Source organism: Triticum aestivum, chromosome 4A (genome assembly GCF_018294505.1).
Source record: "Triticum aestivum cultivar Chinese Spring chromosome 4A, IWGSC CS RefSeq v2.1, whole genome shotgun sequence".
NCBI lineage: Eukaryota > Viridiplantae > Streptophyta > Magnoliopsida > Poales > Poaceae > Triticum > Triticum aestivum.
In genome coordinates this window covers 257,083,570-257,111,286 of record NC_057803.1, presented here as the reverse complement: position 1 = coordinate 257,111,286, position 27,717 = coordinate 257,083,570, and the positions used below count along the sequence as shown (strand labels likewise).

The 27,717-nt window shown below is 48.2% G+C and overlaps 1 pseudogene; it reads right to left on the bottom strand.

Annotated features, from left to right (window-relative positions):
• Positions 1 to 1,766: 1,766 nt before the first annotated feature.
• LOC123085925 (uncharacterized) overlaps positions 1,767 to 27,717 on the bottom strand; it is a 29,987-nt pseudogene continuing 4,036 nt past the window's right edge.

Sequence of the window (27,717 nt, the reverse complement as noted above, 5' to 3'; positions counted from 1 at the left end):
GGAAGCGCTCCATCTCACTTGTCGATTGCGGCATTATGGTCCTTTCCTCATTCATTGATGTTTTGGGCTACCTAATCCGCCCCTTTTGGATAACCTACCTAGGTTTGCCCACCTCTCTCTTAGCATTCAAAACTAACCTCCAACCATCTCCCTTAAGTTTATCTAAACTAAGTGCAATAGCCTTGTTTTTTAGAGTGTCTCTTCCCCTATGGCTTCTGTTGTCAGCCGCATCAAGGCTGGATTTCATCTATGGTTATTAGCTAGGCTGAGTGTGTCAAATCGAGATGAAACTTAATCTTTTTACGTGTGGAGTTGCCCTTGCTGGTACTTGTATTGTCGAGTGGCTTAAACGGTAATGCTACTTCTTCCTTATTGACAAAGGCATGCAATCCTTTTTTCTCGAATATGCACGAGTGTGCATATTATATATTAAAGAAGAAAGGCAAAAGCATGCCTCCACCGAGATTACAAGAGTTTCATTACAATGGACTACTCATTCGTCGCCCACCACTCTAGCCGAAGGAAGAAAGGGTCTACATTCCCTTTGAACTTGCCGGCTTGCGACCATAACCTTCCCTCCGCCCTAATCCTACCAATAAGTCCAATAATAGAAGGCGATGCCCCCTCGAAGACAATCGCATTCCTATGCTTCCACAGCTCCCAAAGTACAAGTAGGAAGATAGTATGGAGATCGTTCCGATTGTTGCCAACCACACCAGGGCTCTGACCGTTGAGCATCATTGAGATTTAATCCTATGGGACAATAAAATAGTGATGATGGTGACACGCACGGTGCCTCAAGCTCGTACCCCTTCGCTTGTACCCAAAGGCACCCACTCGCTTAGGGTTTCCGGCGCCGTAGGAGCCGCCAAGGTCTACCTCGTCTCCTATGGTCTAAGGCCATGGAGGTGTGGTGGATCTTGGCCCTTGCCGACGGTGGGGCTCTGTTTTTAGGTGTTTTTTGTTAGGGTTTGTGTCTTGCTTAGAGAAATAAAGCGGCGACTCTTTCAAGATGAAATAAAGTTCTCCCCATCTAGCCCCCATTCATGTGGTGCTTCTAGCATCATCGGAGGCATGTGGAGATTTGTCTATGGTGGATCTCATGGGATTCGGTCGGTGTTTGTCTTCAATGGATCCACATAGATCTGGTCTTTATTCGTCTTTGTTCGTATGTCTACAGGTTAGACCCTTCCGATCTACGCGTCTGCTTATCGACGGTGGTTGTTGTTCTGGTGCACTGATCCTACGAGGCCTTAGCATGACGACTTTCCAACTATCTACTACAATAAGGTTTGTCCAGCTCCGATGAGGAAGAGGCGGTGATGGTGGTGCGCCTTCGCTCACTCTAGTCCTCTTGTAGTCGTTGATGGGTGGTCTACGGACCTAGATGTATTTTATTTTTTTACTTCTAATGTTCTTTATACTACCTTACAGTTTATGAATAGATCAAAAGTTTTCCCCAAAAACATAGTGATGATGTTCACCGATGAGCTGGTGACCATATCTTGGGTGCTTGCGGAGGAAACCGTTCATGGACAGCTTCCTTCACACACCTTGAATAGATGGACTATATGATTGGCTCGCTGGTGTATAGAGAGGCCAAGGAAGATCCTCTTGGACAGAGAGATGGAGGAAAATATCATGGGTTTAAATAATGTGATGGGGAGTGCAACCAAAGCCAAATGATTTCTTGGAGTTCACTTAAGAATTTGCTTTGGATTGTGGATGCAAGTAACTCTCATAGAGAATGCCACAGAATGTTCTACTTACAACAGCAAACAAGGTTGATCTAGAGAGCATGTCTAAATTTTACAATATGGTGTCAGATTCAGTACAAGTGGATACACTTCAACAAGACAACCGCGAACCACCACAACCTCTAACTCCGGTTTAACATCTACAGTAGCTTCCATCAAGTCTTACCTTACAATAATTCTCAGGAAAAAAACAAAGGCTCAAATTTGACTACTGCTTTGAACAATCATCTTCTTTTCGTAGTTTTCTCAGAAGAGGTATCTTCAGATTGTGCCAGAGTCAGCTTGGAATCCTCATTGATGTTCCATTAGTGGGTGGGTTTGTAAGCTCTTCCGGAATTGCAAGGGCAGAAGAGTATTGCTTAATCCTCAAAGAAATGAGAATGCTGGACACAATTCCAAGTATTGGGAACAAATAAGAATAGACATGAGATTTCTTAGATCCTGTAGTGGAGGCCACCGCTGCATCAGCAAGGCTTACAATGGAAACATTCTGTAGGATCATTGGTAAACAGCCAACAATTGTAGGAAGGAGAAAATCTCCAAAAAATCCAACATCTGTGGCAGATAGAGCGTAGTTGATGATGTACGAAGGCAGAGGAGAGAATCTAGCGAGTAACACAAATTTCCAGCCATCCTTCTCAACACCTTTAACCACAACATGGAAGTACTTATTTCTTTGTAACCATTCCATTGCTGAAGTAAAATATTTGAAAATTGCCCTGGGAAAATTCGGGAAAGAACCATGAGAAAAAAGGACTGGAACCAAATTACAAGCAATGAATCTACTTGTGTGCACAAACTGCAGAAGGCAAAAATCTCTGAAAAAAATTCAACATCAATGGCAGATAGAGCAAATGATTACAACATGTAGCCATGGCTGCAGAAGCTGATAAGGCATAAAACGCGTTTCAGGACATCAATCTGCCAGTTGCACATCAAAATAGAGAGTGACCAACACTGGATCCATCTAACGTGTGAAGTGACTTCACCGAGGGTACAGTAAAGGCTAAGGGCCAGCTTGCATGGACGTTTTTTTGGTCAATTCGGGTGTAAATTACAGGCACCCACAAAAATTCATCATTTCCAAAACCGATTGCCATTCCTTGTCATATTAGCCCCATAAAAACCACACGGTTTGCCAAATAATACCTCTGTCCACAAATGTAAGACGTTTTGGCAGTTTCAATTTGAACTGTCAATAGAACTGCCAAAACGTCTTATACATACTGAAGAGAGGTGTACAACCGTAAAATATATAACTCTCCTTTTGACCTCTGCTTTCTTTTCCGTGTTTGCTCAATCTCCAGAGGCATCAGGGCAAGGCCAGGCCGCGGCCACCTTTCAGTCCGGCTGCTTCCCTGCTGCTCCTGCCTTTCGAGCCCTCCACCCTCAAACCCCGGTGCTTCCCTGCCAAGGGCACCGCCCCGCCTACGTATGGAAACGACCATGGCCAGAAGATCCGCCGTCGGCCAGCAATTGCGAGAGCTATGCGTAGGGTGTGGCTGCAGCAGTGAGCACCACAAGGTCAGACATGGCGGCAGTGTAGAGCCACCGCAACCCTATGGAACGATGCCGGCGAGAGGGCCTTGAGCCCAGCCACCTACTATTACGATCGCGGCAGCCTTGGGAACAGCACCTTGCTGCAGATCCTCAGCGCGACACCATGTAACAGAGCTCGTCGGTGGCTGGGAGGACCAGCGGTCCTCGCAAGGGTGCCACCGCCGGCTCATCTACAACAAAACAATGACACTCGCCTTACTCATTTCTGTCCACGCAGCCACTGGCTTCATCGTTCTCGTCAGTAACGGTGGCGCCGGCATCAAGCTTGCCGTGACGGGGCACCTGTCGATGGCCAGAACGATTAGTGCTTTTGGTGCTCTTGGAGATGGATGTGCTCCCAAACAGCCTTGTACAAGGGAGAGGATTTCTGGTGGTTCCTCACTGATGGCTAGTAAAATACCGTTGTAAACTTATTCGTGTGCCCTGTTTTACAGAGTTGCCAAGCGGGGCCTAAAGAGGTCATTTTCCTTCCCCAGAGAAATGTTCGCCTGGATTCACTGTAATGTGTTCGCTGATCAGCCTTTTTGAGCTATCTTAAGGCCGCATAAGAATCTTCAAGTTCGATCAACTTTGCTGTTGAGGTGTCATACTGTATACTTTATGAACAACATGAGTTAACACGTGTATTTAAATATTTTGCATAATGTGGGTATGACTGAATTTGTTGCCCAGGAATCAAAGTAGCGGTGGCGGCTAAACACTATAGCAACCACCAATGCACAACACATTTGGAGTGTTCTAAAAGGCTCCTGCCTAAGCAGCACAAGTTTCCCACCTGACTGGCAAGGAAGCGAATGTCTAGCCTTCAGCTAGCCAGGTTTGTTCTCCATGTACAGGTGCATATGATGTCGACCGTGGAGTATAGCTTTATAGGTAGCAAAATCAAATTTCAGCTGGTATTCACTGCATACACTGCATCATTAATCTACAAATATATTGGTAAGTTTGAAAAAAGATTTAACCTCCAACACTATATACGCGGCACCTAAAATCGCGTATATTGTCCTTTACTCTAAATAGCTATGCTTCTTTCCCAACCTTCCTGGAAAATTGGGTCATTGCCGTCTTTATATCATCTGTTACTAGCAATATCAGTTTTAGTTTTTGCATTAAGAAGTCTAAGGTGAACTGTATATAGAGTATGGCCAATGGCAGAGTTAGCACCCGGCGAGCCCGGGGGCCTGCCCAGGCTCCGGCGACGAATCACCATTGCTTCATAGCAGAAAATGTTAATTCAGCTAAGAGTTCCTTTGGGCAAATTCTGATCAAGTGGCCACACTTGACTCTTTCCCAGACTTGCAGAATGGGCTGGCTCCGCCACTGAGTATGACTAGAATCTAGAAAGTGTAATGGTCCGGGTGCAATTAGTAACTACAAAAAAACCCTGCTCAGCACCTTACTGAGACACTCAAATGATGAAATAAACCATAGATACAACCTGGTGATTGGTAAAGTGAGTTCTAGCCTTCTAAGAATCTGCAGCTTCAAAGTAAACCTGTTTAAATACTACGAAACATTTAGGTGATAAACCAATAATACAAAAGTGTTCGCACACTCATCCAAATGTCCTATATTGGGTAAGCCCAGCTTACGTCCTTTTACCACCACTCTGTTAGGGCACCCATTGTGGCGTAAAATTGTTGAGCAGAATTTCAGATTTTTAACAAAGGGTGGATTTTATTTATTTAACTCAAAATGAAGCATCAAGTACAAACTTAGTGAGCAGACACCCGGCTTCTGCATAACTAGGATGCACACAGCCAACACCAATGCACACACACAAAATCTGCCGGCAAATAGCAGTCATATAAGACCAAAGCTATGCCTAAGCAAGAAAAAAGAAAAACTCCGAAGAGATCAAAACTGCGATCGACAAACTATAGCAATGACCATATCCGCACCAACCATTTCTTGACACCACAAAGAATACGAGGATCTTCAACAGTAACGCCTCCACGAAGGGAGCGACACTCGAGCGCCGCCGTCACCGGATCAAACTACCAAGGCCAGAGTTTAGGTTTTGGCCCTAAAGAACCAGTCTGAGCATATCCTAGCAATGCCTTCAACAAGGTAACAACGCAAAAATATCGTCATTGCTAGGTATAACCAACTCAAATCAGACCTAGGTATTCACCCCGGAGCTCGAGACCAAGTACTCAAGAAGTACCACCATCAAAGTCAATCATGTGTTATCGCCACCACTTCCACGCGAACATAGCAACTACAAGCGCTGGGCTAGAAAACCGACCGTCACTGTTGCACAACCATACCCTCTGGGTCAAGCCATCGTCCATAGATTGCATCTCACCATCGAAGGAATCTACCAAATCTATAGACTAACCCTCGCAATGACCTTTCGGTGGCGATCGCAATCCAAAGCTAGGCCGCCATCGCAGGCGGAAGTGGTCACCGCATGGACCAACACTGACGGCGGAGCACCTCGCCGTTGACTGCCACCTCACCGGAGAGAGCTCTTCCCAAGGGCCGACATTACCGGACAGGAGCACGAGACGCAGATCTGTCCACTTGCCGCTCGCCAAGAACCAGAGGGCCACCACCCGCCTACGCACAACACCCATGGCCCCTGGCCCACCTCCACCAAAGCGCTCGACGGCCGGCAGCCAACGCCCAATGCCACGCACTAGAGCAGCCGCCCTGAGCACCCGTGTGTAGCGCCGGCCGAGCCTAGCTGCCGGATCAGAGAAAGCCTTGGCCATGACACATGCCGGAGGTCGGAAGCCGCCGGATCAATGACCAGAACGCTGAAGGGCGCACGGGGATCGCGCGCACGCCGGTGGTAGCCGTCATGGAGCTCACGCTAGCCAAGGCAGCCATGGCCACGCCGCAAGAAGAGGCAACGATGCAAACCAAAGGAGGCCAGGACCAGCTCTGACAGCACAGGCCAGGCATGGGCGTTGGCATGAGACAAGCGGGGAGGGAGGAGCACACACACGCGGGTGGGCTCCCACCGCCCTAGTCACCATGAGGGACTTTGCCCTGGCGACTCCAGCTCGCTGCAGCGAAGGACAGGGCAGGCAGAGGGAGACTAGGCGGGGTGGCCACCCGAGTCGCCTGCAGGGACGACGAGGGGACATGTGTGTGTATTTCGGATCCCTTGTTACTTTCTTTCCCTCTTGTACAACAACTCCTAATTTGTGATAAATAAATAAATCCAAACTAGTCCAGAAGCACACAGAAAGGCTGAGATTTCTAAGTAAATGTGTAATTTTGCTCGCACCTAACTCTAGAAAACCTTGCCAATCATCTAAGAAACCGAACCTTAGATCTAAAGTGGCAGAGCTTTAAGGGTTACAAATATGTCAATGAATAGACTCAAGAAAGGAAGAAATAAAGGGATGTACCCTCTTGTTAGCCCTATGCTTCAGCAACGCAAAATCCCCCTTAAATCTAGCCAGCCACAAATTGTGTGAAGGTTGCACCCCTCTGAACAACTTATCATTCCTTTCTTTCCAAATATTCCAAGCTGTCATCGAAAACACCTCCATAAACATAGGTTTGTGCCATGCTCTTCGCCCTTAATGCATCAATTCAGATCGTATGTGTTTGGCCAAAACATGGCTAGCGTGTCAGCAACAAGCAAAGGCAAACTCAAAGTGTGACGCGGAGCATCCTATGGTCATCCCCATGTACACTACGACTACTCCCCATGACCCAAGGAGACATAAGACGAGACCTCAAGCATGCGCCATTGGACACAAGGTTAACTCGCTCCTCTCCGAACCTTCACTTTCCACATATGAGACATGGCTACTACCTCAAATGTATGTGCTATGCATGATCACGAACCAAGAGGAAGACCATGAAGCAGCTAGGAACATTGGACGAGAAGGCGAGGAACCGGAGCAAGAGAAGGAGCTGCCAGAAAGCTACAGCTCTCGGACGTCCGACGATCACCGGACGGCCGACGATCTCCGGACGTCCAACGCCTGGAGACTTCACCAGCCAGAACAACTACAGACGAAGGCCAAGTCTACAGCGCCCGAACGACCGACCCCGACCGGAAATCCGACGCTACCGGACCAGAGCCAAAACGTCGAAAGTCCGGCCTCCTCCGGACGACCGGACACTCGCGAGCGACCGGACGACCGATACCCGTCGGACGCCTATCTGCGCACAGCTTCAGGCCCGAGGCCCATGTACCCGTTTCGCCCCTCACTTAACCCTTCGTGGCTCTAGACTATATATACTCCTTCACCTCCACCATTTTAGGGTGAGCATTGGTTTAGCTCATTTTGTGAGATAGAGTTGTGCTCATCCACTTGACACTTTCTCCATCGAAGACCACGGCCTTACGGAGAAGATCCCCAAGTGGATTCAAGACCCCTCACGGGAAGACCTTCAAGACCTCCTTCTAAGGGGATGAACTAGTTACTGTGTATCTTTCCTTTGTTGTCTTTGGATCTTTGTGACCTCGTGTGTGTATGGATCCAGCACATGTGTGATCGTATCTTGTTGATTTGAGTGTTTCCTCTCGTTCCCCTCGTGTTTTCCTCCTCATGTTCTTCGTGTTCGTCGTGGGAATCCCCTCCATTCGTGAAGATCGGCCTAGATCGGGTTAGCCCCGCATCATATGGTATCATGAGCCATGGTTGATCACAAATTTGGATCCCCTACCCCCGTTTTCTGCGTTGTCGAGACACGCGATCGAGCGAGGAAGATCAGAGAGAGCGATGAACACGAACGAGAGAGAGTCAGTTTTGTGCTGCCACCAACTGCGCAGCGTTTTCTGTTGATTGCTTCTGTTTTATCAAAGTACAACGATAAAAGAGCTAACTAACTCCTGGTCAGCTGGTATGTGATCCGAGACGGCCGCGCCATCCCACGGCCACGTCCACAACCGCTGCTAACCAGGAGGATCCAAGAGAGAACGTGCAATGAGCACTTCTCCTACTCTACGTGCATGCATGGGTCACATCAGATCGGATGTGCCACTTATTCTAACAGAAAACACAAAGAAAGAAAAGGCAGCCATGAGATTAGCTAGGCCTAACATTGCACCCCCTTAACCTCATGTCCCAATGCTGATCACCCCAAGCCTCTGCCTCATCTCAATGAAACGAACACGCCCGAGTGCCTTGGTCGATGCATCAGCTAGTTGGTCTTGAGTCCCCACATGATCGATCTCCACTTGTCCCTTCTCCATGCAATCTCTGACAAAATGGAACTTCACATCTACTCCCTCCGTTCCAAATTACTTGTCGCAAGTAAGGATGTATCTAGATGTATTTTAGTTCTAGATACATCCATTTCTGTGATGAGTAATTTGGAACGGAGGGAGTATATGTTTGCTTCTATCATGATGGCCTGGGTTCTTGCTCAAAGCAATCGCTGATTTATTGTCCACCAACAGTCTGAATTTTGCTGGTGAGACCCCTGTCATATCTTCCAGCGGCCGGCTTAGCCACAACCCCTGGCATGTCGCAACAGCTATGGCCACATACTCCGCCTCACAAGAAGAAAGGACAACAATTTTCTGCTTCTGGGAACTCCAAGTGATCAGGTTCTTGCCAAGAAAGAAGACATGTCCAGAGGTGCTCTTGTGATCGCCGGTGTCGCCGGCGTGATCACTATCACTGAACCCAAGCAACTTGGCACTGTCCCGACCTCTCTTGTAGTTGCATCCATGGTGCATGGTGCCTTTGATGTACCTCAGAATTTGTTTGACTGCCGCACAATGGTGTGTGCTAGGTTTCTCCATGAAACGGCTGACCATACCCACCGAGTGTGCTATGTCAAGCCATGTGTTCACAAGATAACGCAGGCTTCCGATCACTTTGCGATACAGAGTGGCGTCAAATGGCTCTCCGTTGTCTTCTTTCTTCAGTTTGAGATGGCACTCCATCGGAGTGTGACACCCATTGCAACTTGCCATGTTTGCCATCTCTAAGATCTTCCCAGCATAGCTCTTCTGACTGAGCATGATGCCGCTGCTGTTCTGCTCCACTTCAATTCCTAAGTACTCCCTCCATTCACTTTTGTAAGTCATTTCAGACAACTCAAAATGGGCTGTTTTGTACATTGTCTGAAATGTCTTCAAGGTCTTATAAAAGTGAACAGAGGGAGTAGTAGCTTAACAGTCCAAGATCACTCATTTTGAATAGCTGTTGCATCTGGATCTTGAAAGAGTTTATGGCTGCTGCATTTGTGCCAGTTATGATCAAATCATCCACATAAACACCCACCAGCAGATACGAGTGCGCGTCACCATGTCGGTAGACGGCGTGTTCCAGCGGACTGCGTGTGAAGCCGAGAGCAGCCAGCGACTCGTCCAGCTTCACGTACCAATCGCGCGGAGCCTGATGCAATCCGTACAGCGCCTTGTGGAGTCGCAGTACACTATCCTCCTTGCCGGCGACCTTGTACCCCGGTGGCTGAGCGACGTATACCTCTTCACGGAGATCACCATTCAGAAAGGCAGATTTCACGTCCATATGATGGACCTCCCAGCCGGAGTGTGCCGTATTGTTTCCATGCGAGCTACGGGAGCAAAAACCTCCTCAAAATCCAACCCCTGGCGATGGACATATCCCTTGGCGACGAGGCGGGCTTTATGCTTGATGATGTTGCCCGCCGGATCACGCTTGACGCGGTATACCCACTTCAGCCCGATCGCCTTGTGTCCGGCCTGGAGCTGAGCTAGCTCCCAAGTTTTGTTGTCGATGATCGACTGCATCTCAACATCCATGGCACCCTTCCATGCCTTGCTTGCAAGCGCTTCGTCCACGCCTCGTGGCTCCTTGGCGCTGAAGAGACAGCGCACTAGCAGTCAGCGCTCGAACTGTTTGCGCACCGCCTGGTCCTCGGTCTCCTCCAGCACACTCGTGAAACGCCGGTAACGAACAGGCTGCCCGGTTGGCACATCGCACCTGTAGTCGTGGGACTGAGGCATGTCCCAGCCGGCCCTCGGCGAGTCCGTGGGTGTCACCGGCTCGGACTGCGACGACTTGGGCGTGTCCGTCGATGGCGTGGCGACTGCAGGTGACCGCGGCGTCCCCAAGGCTGGTGTAGAGGGTGTCGCCGCGCTTCGAGGAGTGACCGGCGGGGTTGTCGACCCACTGTCAATCTCCTGGACACTGTTGTCCATGGTGTATACCACGGTAAATGTCGCCAGCGCCACGGTGACTGCGCTCGTGCCCGGGGTGCTCCAAGCCCATGGCCTGCTCTCCTCAAAAACAATGTCACGAGTTACCTGGACTTTCTTCGTTGCTGGATCATACGCTCGGTACGCCTTCGAGCCCTTCTCATAGCCAACGAACACCATCGCCGTCAACCGGTCGCTCAATTTGGTGATGTTGGGGCCGACGCGCTTGACGTGAACCGTGCACCCAAAAGTGCGCAACTGCTGCACGTTGGGTTTACGGCCGTGCCACGCCTCGTAGGGCGTGACATCCTCTAGGCTCCAGGTCGGCGCGTGGTTCAGCAGATAGACGGTCGTCCTCGCTGCCTCTGCCCAGAAGAACGCCGGCATGCCCATGCTCTTCATCAGGCATCGGGCCATCTCCACTACAGTCTGATTGCGGCGTTCGACGACTCCGTTTTGCTGCGGTGAGTATGGTGCAGTGGTGAAGTGCTTGATGCCGTTCTGATCGCAGTACTCACTAAACTCTGTGGAGTTGAACTCGCCGCCGTGGTCCGATCTGAATGCACGCAACTTGCATTTTCCGTTAGCTTCGACCAAGGCATGGATCCTTTTGAAGCGTGGGTACGCCTCGTCCTTGGACTTCAGTAGTTCTAGCCACATGTAGCGACTATGATCATCAACCACAAGCAAGTAATACTTGTTACCTCCTGGAGTCGTCGGTGTGATCGGCCCGCACAAGTCTGTGTGCACGAGCTCCAGGCCGCGTTCGGCTCGGTACGCCGTGGTCTACGGAAACGGCGCTCGGTGTTGCTTCCCAAGAGCGCAACCATCGCAATACTCCTCAACCCGATCGATCACGGGCATGCCGCGCACGAGCTGCTTGGAGGACATGGTTCGAAGCGCGCGGAAGTGCAGATGCCCCATGCGCACGTGCCACCTCCAGGGCGCGTCATCCCCTTGTGCCATCAAGCACGCTGGCGCGTCGATGGTGAGCGCGCCAGTGTATAGCCTGCCATGACGCCGTCAGCGATGCTTATGATGCAGCCCGCCTCGTCTAGCTGCCCCATGAACACGATGTTGGTGTTAGAGTTATATTATAAGTCATGTACCCATTTGTATTTATCCCGTTATATAAGGGGTTTCCTGCATATGTTTCACATCTGTACATGTATATATATCGGCCTATGGCCTCATGGGAATACAAGTTGCATATTCCTAACATGGTATTAGAGCTAGGTTAACTTTTTTTGCACGCTGCAACTCGTGCGATTGATTCGTCTCTCCTCCCGATAGAGGCCACAGCCTCGATCTCCTTGTCCCGCTCGGATCCCGTCCTGGATCGGATCGGGCCTCCTCTCCCGTTCTCGATCCTATAAGGATCGCTCGCAGCCCCTCCCCCGATCGATCGCTCGCAGCCCCTCCCCCGATCGAGAAGGACGCTCCCGCTCGAGCTCGCCCTTGTTCCGACTCGCACAGGCCCTGCTAGATCCCGCCGCTGCCTCCAGCTGCCAGCCACCCCTTGGTCTGGATCGACCGCCTGCTGCTCCCCCGATCCCGTCCTGTTGCCGATTGGAAGCTGGTGGTCTCGTCCTTGCTGCTCTCGTCGGATTCTGCTGATTTTGGATCTCTGCTAAAAAAACAAAAAAAAAAAAGAAAAGAAAAAAAAGAAGATATGTCTGCTGCATCAGGCTATGTTGCTGTGCCTCGCTGTCCGGTGATTTTCAATGGTACTAACTACACCGAGTTCACTGGCTTTATGCGCATTCACATGCGTGGCATTCGTCTCTGGGGTGTTCTTTCTGGCGAGGTCTGCTGTCCGCCACGTCCGGTTCCTCCGGTGGCCCCTACTCCGCCGACTCCATTGGTTCTTGCTCCGGATGCTAATCAGGCCGCCAAGGATGCGGCTAAGCTTGCTGATGAGGCTGCTGATCGTGCTTATGATGAGAAGGTTTTGGCTTATGAGGAGGCTCTTCAGATTTATCATGGTGCTCTATCTGCTTACACCCAGTGGCTGCTGATCGTGCTTATGATGAGAAGGTTTTGGCTTATGAGGAGGCTCTTCAGATTTATCCTAGTGCTCTGTCTGCTTACACCCAGTGGCTTGATGATGATGCTCGTGCTGCTGCTATTCTCACTGCTAGTGTTCTGCCTCAGTTTGCTTCTGAGTTTCTGGGTCTTCCTACTGTCTTTGAGATGTGGACCCGTCTTCGTCAGCGCTATCAGCCCTCTGGTGATGCCTTATACCTTTCTGTGGTCCGTCAGGAGCATGCTCTTCAGCAGGGTGACTCTACTGTTGATGACTTCTATGCACAGAGTTCTGCTATCTGGCGCCAGCTTGATTCTCTCCATAGTGCTGGTTGTCGTACCTGCCCCTGTTGCCAGGCTGTCCAGGCCAATTTGGAGTTTCATCACGTCTATGAGTTCCTGTCTCGGCTCCGTAAGGAGTTTGAGCCCCAGCGTGCTCAGTTGTTTGCTCGTGGCCGTATTTCTCTCATGGAGGCGCTTTCTGAGATTCGTGTTGAGGAGACTCGCTTACGTGGTGCTGGTTTGCTGGAGGTTCCCTCTGTGCTCGCTACTCGTGCTCCTACGCCACCTGTTGCACCGACCCCTTCTCGCTCGAGTGCTCCGCCGCTCTTGCCCACTCCTTCTGGAGGCTCAGGTCGCCCCCGTCCACATTGCGACTACCGCAACAATGATGGTCATCTTGAGTCTCAGTGCTACACGAAGAAGAAACACCTGCGCAAGGCGCGATCATCATCTTCAGGGACTTCGTCATCTACCTCGACAGCTTCAGCCATTACTTTGACTGAGCAGGATATTCTAAGACTTAAGCGTCTGCTCGCGGCTTCAGGTTCTTCCTCGACGGGTACTGCTGGTTCTGTGACTGATGCTTCCCGCACTGAGCAATCACCCTCTACACAGTCAGGTACATCCCCATGGGTTCTGGACTCTGGAGCTTCTTTTCATATGTCTTCTCATTCTTCCATTTTGTCCTCTCTTCGCTCGCTGGATTCTCCTGTTCATGTCCTCACTACTGATGGTACTCCACTTTCTGTCGTTAGTAGAGGCACTCTTACCACTCCTTACTCTGTTCCTGATGTTGCTCATGTTCCTCGACTCACCATGAATCTGTTTTCTGCTGGTCAACTTACTGATTCTGGTTGTCGCGTCATCCTTGACGTTGACTCTTGTTCTGTCCAGGACCGTCGCACGCACACTCTGGTTGGGGCTGGCCCTCGCCGCCGTGATTCTCAGGGTCTTTGGGAGTTGGACTGGCTTCATGTTCCTTCTGCTGCCACCACTATCGCCAGTTCCTCCGCTTCAGTCGCCTCTGTTACTGGTTCCTTCAAGCAGTGGCATCATCGACTTGGTCATCTGTGTGGTTCTCGGTTGTCGTCTTTAGTTCGTCGAGGCCTTCTGGGGTCTGTCTCAAGAGATGTCTCTTTAGAGTGTTAGGGTTGTCGTCTTGGCAAGCAGATTCAGTTACCATATTCACATAGTGAGTCAGTGTCTAAGCGTCCTTTTGATTTAGTCCATTCTGATGTATGGGGTCCGGCTCCTTTCGCTTCCAAAGGTGGTCATAAATACTATATTATTTTCATAGATGACTTCTCTCGTTACACATGGCTTTATTTCATGACTTCTCTCGTAGCGAGGTGTTGTCTATTTATAAGCGTTTTGCTGCCATGGTTCATACTCAGTTCTCTTCACCCATTCGTGTTCTTCGTGCTGACTCTGCTGGCGAGTATATCTCTAAGATGTTGCGTGGTGTTCTTGCTGAGGAAGGCACTCTCTCTCAATTCTCTTGTCCTGGTGCTCATGCTCAGAATGGTGTGGCTGAGCGAAAGCATCGTCATCTTCTTGAGACGGCTCGTGCATTGCTGATTACTGCCTCTCTCCCGCCTCATTTTTGGGCTGAGGCCGTCTCCACCTCCACCTATCTTATCAATCTCCAGCCTTCCGCTGCTCTACAGGGTGGTGTTCCTTTCGAGCGTCTTTTTGATCGTTCTCCCGATTATTCGATGCTTCGCTTGTTTGGTCGTGTTTGCTATGTTCTTCTTGCCCCTCGCGAACGCACCAAACTGACCGCTCAGTCTGTTGAGTGTGTCTTTTTAGGCTACAGTGATGAGCATAAGGGCTATCGTTGTTGGGATCCTAGCGGTCGTCGGATGCGTATCTCTCGAGACGTGACTTTTGATGAGTCTCGTCCCTTCTACCCACGCCCATCTTCCTCGACCTTTTCAGTGGAGGATATCTCTTTCCTCACTTTTCCTGACTCACCTATCACCCCCGTCGAGCCTGTGCCTATTCGTTCCGCTCCCTCTGCTTCTCCACCTCTAGTCGATTTGATGCCACCATCTTCCACGGTCTCCTCGTCTAGCATGTCACCGGATTCTACACCTTCATCTCCGGTGACTTCTTCGTCGCCACCCCTCGATTCTACCTTGGCGATTCCTCCTTCTATTGTTCCATCTTTTCCTCAGTATTACACTCGTCGTTCACGTCCTGTGGATGCCTCCGTGGATGTGTCGTCATCTTCCTCTCAGCCTACTTATGGCTTGCGTTCTCGTCCTCGTCCGCCTGTTGATCGCTTTGGATTTTCCACCGCTGGTGCTGCTGTTCTTGAGCCGACTTCTTATCGTCAGGCTGTTGTTCATCCTGAATGGCAGTTTGCGATGGCAGAGGAGATTGCTGCTCTTGAACGCACTGGTACCTGGGATCTTGTTTCCCTTCCTCCCGGAGTCCGTCCCATGACTTGTAAGTGGGTCTACAAGGTTAAGACTCGCTCCGATGGTTCTCTTGAGCGTCACAAAGCTCGTCTTGTGGCTCGTGGTTTTCAGCAGGAGCATGGTCGTGATTATGATGAGACTTTTGCTCCTGTGGCACATATGACCACTGTTCGTACACTTCTTGCCGTTGCCTCTGCACGCCACTGGTCTATATCTCAGCTTGATGTTAAGAATGCTTTTCTTAATGGTGAGCTGCGTGAGGAGGTGTACATGCAGCCACCACCTGGGTATTCTGTTCCTGATGGCATGGTCTGTCGTCTTCGTCGCTCTCTCTATGGCCTTAAGCAAGCCCCCCGTGCCTGGTTTGAGCGTTTTGCCTCTGTGGTCACTGCTGCTGGTTTTTCAGCAAGTGCTCATGATCCAACATTGTTTATTCACCTTTCTCCTCGTGGTCGGACTCTTCTTCTCTATGTTGATGACATGGTCATCACTGGGGATGACCCCGAGTATATTGCCTTTGTAAAGGCCCGTCTTAGTGAGCAGTTTCTTATGTCTGATCTTGGCCCTCTTTGCTACTTTCTTGGGATTGAAGTCTCTTCTACCTCTGATGGCTTTTTTATATCCCAGGAAAAGTATATCTAGGATCTTCTTGCTCGTGCTGCTCTTACTGACGAACGCATTGTTGAGACTCCTATGGAGCTCAATGTTCACCTCCGTGCTACTGATGGTGATCCCCTCCCTGACCCGACGCGTTATCGTCATCTTGTTGGCAGTCTTGTCTATCTAGCTGTCACTCGTCCGGATATCTCTTATCCGGTTCATATTCTGAGTCAGTTCGTCTCCGCTCCCACATCGGTCCACTATAGTCATCTCCTTCGTGTTCTCCGATATCTTCGGGGCACAATCTCTCACCGTCTATTCTTTCCTCGCTCCGGTTCTTTACAGCTTCAGGCTTATTCGGATGCTACGTGGGCTAGTGATCCTTCAGATCGCCGTTCACTTTTTGCTTATTGTGTTTTTCTTGATGGTTCTCTCATTGCCTGGAAGACGAAGAAACAGATTGCAGTTTCCCGTTCGAGTGCCGAGGCTGAGTTGCGAGCAATGGCTCTTTTGACGGCAGAGGTGACTTGGTTACGGTGGTTACTTCAGGATTTTGGTGTTTCTGTCACTACACCGACTCCGCTCTTATCTGACAGTACAGGTGCTATTAGCATTGCGCGTGATCCTGTGAAGCATGAGCTCACCAAGCATATTGGTGTTGATGCTTTCTATGTACGCGCTGGTGTGCAGGATCAGGTTATTGCTCTTCAGTATGTGCCTTCCGAGTTACAGTTGGCGGATTTCCTGACGAAGGCCCAGACTAGAGCACAACATGGCTTTTATCTCTCCAAACTCAGTGTTGTTCATCCACCATGAGTTTGAGGGGGGGTGTTAGAGTTATATTATAAGTCATGTACCCCTTTGTATTTATCCCGTTATATAAGGGGTTTCCTGCATATGTTTCACATCTGTACATGTATATATATCGGCCTATGGCCTCATGGGAATACAAGTTGCATATTCCTAACAGTTGGTGCGCAAACTTGGGATGTAGAAGACATCGGTGAGTGCGCGCTGGCCGCCGCCCTGGCAGCGAAATACCACACTGCCGCGCCCCGTATGGCCACGACGGAGCCATCGCCGAACTTCACCAAGCCGTGTACGGTTTCATCGAGCGACGAGAAGACGTGTCTGTCACCCGTCATGTGGTTACTGACCCCGATGTCGAAGAACCACACCCCATCCGGCGAGGGGACTGGCATGACCTCCTCCTCATTGAGATACACCTCTTGAGGCGCCACTAGCTGTGTCGAGTCAACGCGGGTGACCATGGCCATGTAAAGCCCCTGATCATGCTCGGCGCCAGCTTGTACAAGGTTGGCATGCTCCTGCTTGCCCTTCTGGTCCTCGTCCTTGAGCCGAGTCCTGCACTCCTTTTTCCAATGCCCAGGCTTGTTGCAATAGTGGCACTTGCCCTTTTTCTTCCCGCCGGAGCCACCCGCGCCCGCGTTCCCCGGCACAGGCTTGCCACCGTCTTGAGACTTGTTCTTCCCCGGCGACTTGTTCTTGCTGTTGCCGCCGGATGATGACCCGCCGGAGCCGAGCTGCCGCTCGCGTGCGTCCCACTCAACGAAGGAGTACATGAGGCGCGCGCCAGACTGCGCTGTGTCGTCCAGATCGCAGTGATCTTCACACGCCGACAAGCACCCGGTGAGCTCTTCAATCGACATGGTTTTGAGGTCGATGAGGGCCTCGATCGCCATCGCCATCTGCCGGTACTTGCGCGGCACGTGGAGGAACTTTTGGACGGCCTTGTGCTCCGTCACCGGGTCGCCATACAGCTCGAGATCGGAGACGAGGCCGGAGAGCCGCAGCGCGAAGTCTTCGACGAACTCACCGTCCTTGAAACGGAGCTCTTCAAACTCCCGGCGGCGCACCTAGTCCTTGGCCTCGCGCGCACTCGTTGCCCATCCGGAGAGTCTTGATTGTCTCCCAGGCCTTCTTGGCCGTGTCCTTGGCGGCCAGCACTTGGATCATCTTCGGTGGCATGCCGGTGAGGATGATCTGCACGCGCGCCGGTCGTCGTGCTCGTCGGCGGCGTCCTCAGTCACCACGGACCAGACACGGGCGACCTGCAGCTTGACTTGCATGACAAGAGACCACTCCATGTAGTTTGTGCGGGTGAGGACCATGGATGACGAAGAGGTCTCGCTCTCCCGCACAACCCGCTCGACGATGCGGAGCTCGTCGCTGCCGGCGCGCCACGGGTGCTGTGGATAGTGGCGTCTTCGGCGGCGACTTCGTCCCGCTCTTGTTCTTCTCCTTCTCAGAATCGGTGTCAGGCATGGTACGCCGCAGATCGGACACCGCCAGCCACCGAAGAGTGGATCAAACACCACGTAGCTCTGATGCCAATTGTCGTTGTCGAGACACGCGATCGAGCAACGAAGATCAGAAAGAGAGCGATGAACACGAACGAGAGAGAGAGTCAGTTTTGTGCTGCCACCAACTGCGCAGCGTTTTCTGTTGATTGCTTCTGTTTTATCAAAGTACAACGATAAAAGGGCTAACTAACTCTTGGTCAGCTGGTATGTGATCCGAGACGGCCGCGCCATCCCACGGCCACGTCCACAACCGCTACTAACCAGGAGGATCCAAGAGAGAACGTGCAATGAGCACTTCTCCTAGTCTACGTGCATGCATGGGTCACATCAGACCGCATGTGCCACTTATTCTAATAGAAAACACAAAGAAAGAAAAGGCAGCCAGATTAGCTAGGCCTAACATTTTCTAGCCTAATTTTGCTTTGTTCTTGCCTAATTTCGAGAATCCCCACCAAAAATAGCCTCAAATTTTTTTGTTATTTGTTGGTTTGGTGAAGTTTTGTTGATTTTGATCCATGGATTTGCCCCACTTTTCATCCACGAAATCTCCTCAATTTTGCCCTCAAAATCATCAATTTCCGCCCAAAATCGCGTCCCGAATCTCGGATCTCGAGTTGACCCCGACCCACCGGACGACCGACATCTACCGGACGTCCAGAGCCTCCTGAACCACCGGACATCCGAAACTTTCCGGACGACCGGTGCCACCCAACAAAAAGGAAGTACCGAATTTTCAAAGCTTCCGGACGTCCGTCCACCGGACATCCGACACTTACCGGACGTCCGGTCCCTGTAGATATTGACTTCGGCTGATTATTTTTTCGGACATAACTAATTCATCCGGACTCGGATTTTGACGTTCTTTAGCTTGTTTTGAAGCTCTTGACATCATCCTTCCCACAAAAATACTACCTCCATCATTTGACTCCATCAAATTTTTGGAACTTTGGCATCTTTGCCTAGGGCCTCCACCACATCATCCGCTATACCACCACCGACTTCTGCAACCTAACCCTTTTTTATCCCCATTGCATTTGTGGTTGCTTGTGTAGTGATTCGAGTCTCCTAAGGTGTTTCGGCTACTTGGGGACGGTGACTTCTTCATCAACCACCACCATAACTTCCGCATAACCTCGCCCATCATACACTTCCCCAACTTCACCCAATTTTGTTTGCGTTGTGGTTCGTGTCTCCTAAGGTGTTTCGGCTACTTAGGGACGGTGACTTCAACTCCGACTCGCATAACCCATCATTGCATTTCCGCAATCCCTTTGAGCTTCCGAACACCACCACCGCTTTCCGCTACCACCATTTGACTTTTGCCTTTAGATTTTGAGTTCACAGTTTTTTCGTTTCCTAAGGTGTTTCGGCTAATTAGAAACGGTTCTACATCAAGAACACCGCCACTCATCATCGCCACGAACGGTAACCTCGACGACATCATTGTACATTCTCCTTGCAATTGCATTGTTAACCCCAAGCCATCTTTGCGTAACTTTTCTATGGAGACTAGCCATTTGAGTATTGTCGGGCCACGCTACTTGTGCACTTTGATCATCGAGACGCATCTCCCATTGCGTGCATATCTCATTGTATCATTTATTGTGTCACAAGATTGTTCCCGCATATACACAATTGCTATCTTGGTTTGTGCAATTCGCATAGTGGCCATACAAAAAAAAAAGAAGTCGTTGCATTTTTGTCTCTTATAGGTTGTGCACAAGTGTCATATCCGCCTATTGAGCAATCGTGCTAGCGTCTCTCTAGAGTTGTGCAACAAGAACATTTTCCGTGTATTCCATATTTTGAGCTCATTCCTTAGTTGCACGACCCCATTTATCTATCCGTGTGTGTGTTTCCGTGTGCCACATATTGCTATTGGTCTACTTGTTTCACTTGCGAATTTATGAATCTCTTTCAACATTATTGACTCTTGCTAACATTTTGTATCAAATTGTTGTGTCACTATCCTCACCAAGCTCCACCAAAAGCTTTACTTGTGTAGGTGTGAGAATTGACAAGATCCGGTACCAATTGTGCTATTTCCTTGATACATTATTGAGTGATCATTGATTCATCTTCAACATCGGGTAAGGTACATTGGCCTAGTTCTTCTCTTTCTTCCACTCACATTCGCTTGAGTCTTGTGATGGATAGGCGGAGCATTTCATCTCCGGTCTTCGACATCTACGGCACGAACAACTCCAACACCAACACTAGCCACTTCAGACTACAACGAGCAATGCAAGGCATCGAGAACATCGCCACCGACTTACGACATTCCAAAGCAAGGAGAAGGGACTACTTCGCCGACACGTTCAACTACCACAAGAAAAGGATGGACAAACACATGGAGGAAATCCGACAAATGTTGTCCGACTACATGTCTTCTTCCCCTTCATCATCTTCAAGGCGGCGGCGAGCGAGTCGCAAATCTTTGGAGCTATGATGGACGATATTGCACCCCCCCACATGGTACCATCAAGTTGATGAAGCTATTGACCAAGTGTCAATTTTTTGCAACCTCACCTACAACACATGAGTGGAGCTCTCAAGGTAACATAGGTGATGGTACTTCTCTCGTCCCACTAGTGGACTATCTTGCAAATGATTGCTTGCATGATGATGACCACCTTATGGATTCATCGCATACTATGTCTTGTTTCGATATACCACCCATTTATGATGAATATGGTGATGAGCATGTTGACTTGACTTGCTGTGATGCTATGCTCCATAGGATATCATGTAAAATTCTATTGGTCACATTATGTTTGATAATCCTTTAAACTTGTCAAATGCTATGAGTGAGATCTCCCATATTGCATTTCAATCTCAACATAGTAACTATGCATGCCCCAATAAAATCAAACATATTTGCACTTATGGCATAAATGACGAGATAATGGTCATTAGCTTTTGTTTTTCATGCGATGATATTGCCATGCTTCCTTTACATGATTTCCGCAATTCATCTACTATAACCATGCCATGATCACATAGAACCAAATATGTTTTGTTTCGGATGTTGTCAATATTCTCCATGTGATGTTTCCATTAATGCTCATGAGGAGACCCCATAGTTTCCTCATACATATTAGAAGATTTTGATGCATTCCATACTTTGCATGATTCCCATGATAGTGTACAGCATATGCATTCCATGAATAAAAATGCTCTACATATTTCTCATGATGCATTACACAATTTGAGTCTCCATTATGCTATACATAATAACAAACCTCTCCTCATGCATGTCATTTATTTGAGCATTGAATATTTTGTGCTAACCAACACATGCACATGCGCATCATAATGGATGATGTGTACGTATACCACGCACACACAATTTTTCCTTTGCCTTTGTTTTGTGTAGGTACTTATGAACACTCGTCAACCTCACAATCCCATAAGTTGACGAAACGAACTCTTGAGAGCAACAATAATTTGAGATCCTGTGAATTGTCCTTCATGTTACAGTATATGTGGATTGCACTAGTCCTTTCCATCAGTTCGGACTTTTGGTTGTGTTGGCTAGTGCATGAAGCTTAACATGGTATCAGAGCTAAGGTCCTGGCTTTCGCAATTTATTAAAAATTGCTGGTAGCCCCCCTTTGTGTCCACGTAGAGGCCTCTTGAGTCATACGTGAGTTTCGCGCGCCGGCGCTCTCTTCCGGTTGCACGTGTTGACTTGTCTTCCCCGTCACACGTGAGAGGGGGTGTTACAGTATATGTGGATTGCACTAGTCCTTTCCATTAGTTCGGACTTTTGGTTGTGTTGGCTAGTGCATAAAGCTTAACACTTCACACCGTTCCCTTCGCGCAAGGACTACGCGCATCTCTTTTACTTGGCGCTCACACGGCTATGGGCTATATATCACTTGCTACTTTATGTACATCATACCATGTTCACTTTGCATGTTATGCCTCTTTTATATGCTTTTGACATGCAATTGTGACCCTTACTTGCATTTTACCCATGATTCACCATTATACTACTTCTATGTGTATTTGCATGCTTGATGAAGATCCTTGTTGCTATTGCCATGTTTACCATGTGCCACATGCTATTGTTGTTTCTTGTGTTGGAAGAGTCATGATGTTTCATTGCTATTTACATAGGACTTCTTGTCAATACAATGATGATACTTTACTCATATCTTGCTTTCATACTTGTGCCATGTCATGTGCATTATGTATGCCCGCTATTTGCACGCATGACATGTTCGCCATGATTCCTTCTAGTATGTTGCATCTTGGCACTACTAGCTTGCATGACTTGTTTAATATGATCACTTGCTTTGTCGCATCACCCATTATACATAAGTGCTCATTGCATTGGGTTGATAGCGTATATATACATGCCTCTCACTTGATTTATCTTGATCATTGTCTCTTGTCTCCATTAGTTGTCTCTCTCATATCCACTTGTAGTGAGTGCAACAATAACATGCTTATTGATATTGGAGACTTGGACACCTTATTTGTGAAGCATGCTTGTTTAATTGAGCCTAATGTCTTTTGTTGTAGTCACATCATATGCTTTCATACCATGCCACATCTTGTACTTTCTTATGATAAGAATGATGAAAACACTTGTTGGGTATTTCACCAATCGAATGCTAGGTTTTGCATTTCCGCTAACCTCATTTGTTTTTCTGAGTGTTTGTCATGTTCTTTCGTTTTGGAGAATTCGCAAGATAGTACCATCACAAGACATATTGGTTATGTGAAGGCGTACATGATGTGCGACACCAACATTTTCAAGAAGCTACTAAAGGTGAACTCCTTCACTTTGAGCCATCCTCAAATACGCATATTGGATGGATCATTCTTTCATTGTTGTCTCCTTGTCTACATGATACATCTATTGGATGGAGGACCGACATTGGAGATGAACCCTTTGGATCTTCAAGTTGAGGCGTGCCCGGACTTAGTGGATGCACCACCAGACCACCACTTATGCCACTTAGTCGGATCTTTCCCGGGAGGGGGGGGGGGGAGATGATGCGAACCATCCTATGGTCATCCCCATGTACACTACGACTACTCCCCATGACCCAGGGAGACATAAGACGAGACCTCAAGCATACGCCATTAGACACAAGGTTAACTCGCTCCTCTCCGAACCTTCACTTTCCACATGTGAGACATGGCTACTACCTCAAATGTATGTGCTATGCATGATCGGGAACCTAGAGAAAGACCATGAAGCAGCTAGGAGCATTGTACAAGAAGGCGAGAAATCGGAGCAAGAGAAGGAGCTGCCAGAAAGCTACAGCTCTCGGACGTCCGACGATCACCAGACGGCCTACGATCTCCGGACGTCCGACGCCTGGAGACTTCACCAGCCAGAACAACTACAGCCGAAGGCCAAGTCTACAGCGCCCGAACGACCACCAAACACCGGACGTCCGACACTCATCAGCGCCTGGACGTCCGACACTCATCAACGCCCGGACGACCGACCCCGACCGGAAATCCGGCGCTACCGGACCAGAGCCAAAACGTCGAAAGTCCGGCCTCCTCCGAAAGACTGGACCCTCGCAAGCGACCGGACGACCGACACCCGTCGGACGTCCGACGCCTGTCTGCGCACAGCTTCTGACTCGAGGCCCATGTACCCGTTTCGCCCCTCACTTACCCCTTCGTGACTCTACACTATATATACTTCTCCACCTCCACCATTTTAGGGTTAGCATTGGTTTATCTCATTTTGTGAGATAGAGTTGTGCTCATCCACTTGACACTTTCTCCATCGGAGACCACGGCCTCTACGAAGAAGATCCCCAAGTGGATTCAAGACCCCTCACGGGAAGACCTTCAAGACCTCCTTCTAAGGGGATGAACTAGTTACCGTGTATCTTTCCTTTGTTGTCTTTGGATCTTTGTGACCTCGTGTGTGTACGGATCTAGCACATGTGTGATCGTATCTTGTTGATTTGAGTGTTTCCTCTCGTTCCCCTCGTGTTCGTCGTGGGAATCCCCTCCATTCGTGAAAGATCGACCTAGATCAGGTTAGCCCCGCATCAAAGTGGAAGAAATGATGCATTAGAGTTTCCTTCGGGGTGGAGCGCACATCAAGCAGTTAAAATTATCCTCAATTATTCTGTAATGTATGTGTTTCAGCATATTCCTGGTATTCAGCCTATCAACCATCAAAAGCCACACAAAAACTTTCCACTTCATATTTCAGCTGGACTTCCAAATCCATAGGAACACTTAGGGTGTGTTTGGTAGCATGTATGGACCTAGCCTAGTTGTTCTCATGTCATACATACTGAGTGTAGACATGCTGAGTCCATGCAGTTGCTGTTGTTTGGCAGTGATGTATGCGTTGAGACATGCTGAGCTGAGATTTTGTTTGGTAGCCTGCATGTGTTTAGACATGCTGAACAATTTCAAATTCTGAATATATTTTTTGAATGATGAACAAAATCGAAAAAATCTCAACACAAATTTAAATAAAATTTGATATTCTAAACTTTTTTGGAAAATTAAAATAAATTTTGAAATTCTTTTTTTAATTTGAACATATTTGAAATTACGAGTTTTTTTTGAAAATTTAAACAAAATTTGAAAATTTTATAAAAAAAATAAAATTCTATTTTTTTCAAAATTCAAACAAATTTTGATTTCCTTTTGAAATTCCGAACATTTACGATTTTTTTAGAAAAATTGAAATTTCAAATATTTATTGAAAATTCAAACAAATTTTGAGATTATGATTTTTTTTGAAAATTTAAACAATTTTGAAATTCAAACTTTTCATTTTTTCTGAAATTCTAAGGTTTTTCGAAAATTTAAACAAATTTTGAAATTCTGATTCTTTTTGAAAAAATAAACATATCTGGACGTGGTCTGGTCGGTGGGGACGAGTGTCAGGGCCAGCATAGCTGCCTCGATGCACCCTGTCTGGGGTGCATGAGATGAGCATGGCTGAGGCCACTTTTATGCATCAGATGAGCATAGCTCAGATGAGCCCATGCACCCTACCAAACAAGCAAAAGTGGGTCGGATTGGGAACTTTTGCCCTCATGCACCCTCCATGCACCCTACCAAACACACCCTTAATCTGCCTGAGCACCATTGAAGCAACAGGAGTACAACCTTGTAGAAGAAAATGATTTTCCCCAAATGCATATCTAGACATCATGATTCTCACTGCTAGGGTTGACCTGTGCACTCAGGTCCTGAAGATGCTGAACCTCTTGCCTGGCCTGCAGGAAAAGAGGGGCCTGCAAGGAAAGAGGTAGGTGAAAAATCTCACTTACAGTGTTTGCTGAGAGCATGTCCAGAACAAATATATCCTCAGCCCTAGCAAAAGAGTAGGCTCTGGGGTGTGAGTCAGAAGCATATCATCTTGCCACAAGTCTTTCCAGAAAAGGACAATATAACCATTGCCAACATCCACTTTAGTGACTCCTCTATAGTCATCAGGTAATTAAGACACATCTCTCCACCAAGACGAGCTAGCATGTGGTATTTTATCCTCGTAATACGTTGCCCAGATGAGTTGCAGCCAAGGCACGTCCTCTCTGTTATACTCCCTCCGTTCCAAATTACTCGTCATAAAAATGGATGTATCTAGAACTAAAATACATCTAGATACATCCATACCTGTGACAAGTAATTCGGAACGGAGGGAGTAGAATTTATGTAGGTATTTGAGCAACAACCCCTGATTCTGTATTTTGATGTTGATAACTCCCTAGACTATCGTTATCTTTGGGTTGACACACCACATCCCAGGCAGCAAGAGACTTACATTTCATTCCATCACCAGTTTTCTTTCTCTAGAGGCATCAACTTGTCCAAATGCTCAACTATTCTTGGTTGTACTGAGAGTACACATCGCATAAATGGCCAAGGAGGTAAGCACCGAGTTCATCAAAGTGAGCTTGGCCCCATAGAAGAGCAGACACGTCATGGTGGCGAGCCTTCTCTCCATGGAAGCTACCAACGGCATAATATTAGAAACAGTGGGTCGAGTAGTGCCCATGGGTAAACCCAGATAAGTAAACTAGATCGAGCCAAGCACACATCCAAAGATACTGGCTAGATAACTCTAGCCTGGCACCACATTCAAAGGGATCAGAGTGGATTTCTGGAAGTTGATGTGGAGACCAATGGATGTTACATATTTTACCAAGATCTATTTCATACGGCTAGCTTGAACAAGGCACAGCTACACCAACATCACCATAATCATATCATCGACATACTGAGTCACTAGGAATTAGCATCAGCCGATGGAATGAGTAATTTGATCCAGTCATTCATCAACTCTTGATCACCGTCTGCAAGAGATCAGCCGCAAGCACAAAGATCAACGGCCAGAGAGGATCACCCTGTCGCACTCCACCATTGCAAACAAACTGTCTGCTAGGGGTGCCATTCAATAAAACAGATGACTTGCTAGAGGAGAATATACCTATGTTTTTAAAGCGTCCCTAAGGCGACGCCTAGGCGTCGAAGCGCTCCCCCTCCGCTTTGGAAAATCGACCGCTTTGGGCGCCTAGGCGTCCAAAGCGCCCGCCTAGGCGTCGCCTAGGCACCAAAGCGCCCCCCCTCCCTAAGGCGGTAAGGCGTCGCCTTAAAAACATAGGAATATACACTTGATCCTGCCTAACCACTTCTCATAAAACCCCATGTGCTTCATAATGTCAATCATTGGTTCATGCTCAATCATGTCAATCGCTTTGGCAAAATCCAACTTAAGAATAATAATCTCTCTCAGACATTGATGAATAAATTTGAACGCCCATGCCAGATAGTCTTGGATCGTGCGCCCTTTAAGGAGGCCATATGGGTTCCTATGAACAATGCGTAAGATCACTTTCTGAAGACGGTTAGCAAGAAGCCTCGTGATAATCTTCATACAACAGTTAAGCAATGTAATAGGACGAAAGTCGCTAGCAGTTTCTGATGAATGGGTCTTGGGAATCAAGAGTAATAAGCTCGGCATTAGGCACTCAAGGTCAAGATGTCAGCATGAAAATCCATGCAAAGCTGATAGAAGTCTTGCTCAATGAGGTGCCAGCAAGATTTCAGAAAACACCCATTGAATCCATCTGGGCCCGATGCTCTATCCGAGGGCATCTCCTTCACAACATTGTCAATTTCCTCATGCATGAATGGAATAGAGAGGTCCTCAAAGCCCATCCACTCTTGTCATGACCGAAACCAAATCAAACAGCATATTAACCGGATCAGACTGACCAAGTCTTTCCTTGAAAGCCTGAAACAGAATAGCCTCCTTTCCAACATGGTCTGTCACTACAGTGTTGTCAGGTAGCTGCAGAGAAGCAATGGAATCAGAACGATGTCGTTCAGTTGCTATTGCATGAGAAAATTGTATTACCATCTCTGAACTGAAAGTGTCGCACCATACAACGTTTTTTCCTATGGCTGCTTATAGTTCAGCAATCTTACAGATGATTTTTCATAATAGCCCTGAAGTTACATTCAGGTGTGGTGAGTTCCCTTCTCTCTTCTAGGTCATCAATTTCCAGCAGAGCCCAATTGGTGTTTTCAATAAGCAATTGGTGTTTTCAATAAGCAACTATAAATGGGAAATACCTCTACTCCAATGTTTGAGAGTATATCTCAATCTCACTAGGTTTTTATGAGCAAGGCAGCTA